The following is a 573-nucleotide window of genomic DNA, read 5'->3' as shown; positions in this document are numbered from 1 at the left end:
CAACGAATAGCTAGGCAAAGAAAAAGAACCCCCCTCATGAAGCTGTAACAACTTCACTCTAAACTCTCTCTGAGTTAGCCACTCCCAAGACAAGCATCAGCTTACCTCTTGCAACTACCAGAACTTCACAAGTAAGTGCTGGGGTTAGAGTTAGGTTTAGGGTCAAGGGCGATACCTTGACAGAGACAGTCCAATCAAGGTAGAACAAGTAGCACTGGCAATCAAGGTTTTAGAAGATGCTAACTACACGGTCAAGGATAGAAGGACAATAGAACGAGTAGGAACAGTCATACAAGGAGTATTCCACAGGAAAGCATCTGTTGCGAGACAGATAAATTCAGCATTATCCACAGCAGTATTGATGGAGTCATCAGTACTAACATCATCATCGGCACCATCCAGACAAGAAGGGCCACCACCTTACGAATGAGGACAGTATAGACCTTAGCCATATGAAAGGCAGAACACAGCTGTCAAGGGACCTGACAACTGAGGATCAGGAGTTCCACTTAAGACTACTACTGACAAAAGGTACTGCTATGCATGAGGCTAACGCGCTGTACTAGAAGTAGA

This window comes from Fibroporia radiculosa, assembly GCF_000313525.1.
Source record: "Fibroporia radiculosa TFFH 294 genomic supercontigs, scaffold36126, whole genome shotgun sequence".
Taxonomy (NCBI): domain Eukaryota; kingdom Fungi; phylum Basidiomycota; class Agaricomycetes; order Polyporales; family Fibroporiaceae; genus Fibroporia; species Fibroporia radiculosa.
The sequence above is the reverse complement of the archived record's forward strand: the minus strand, read 5'-3'. Positions refer to the sequence as shown.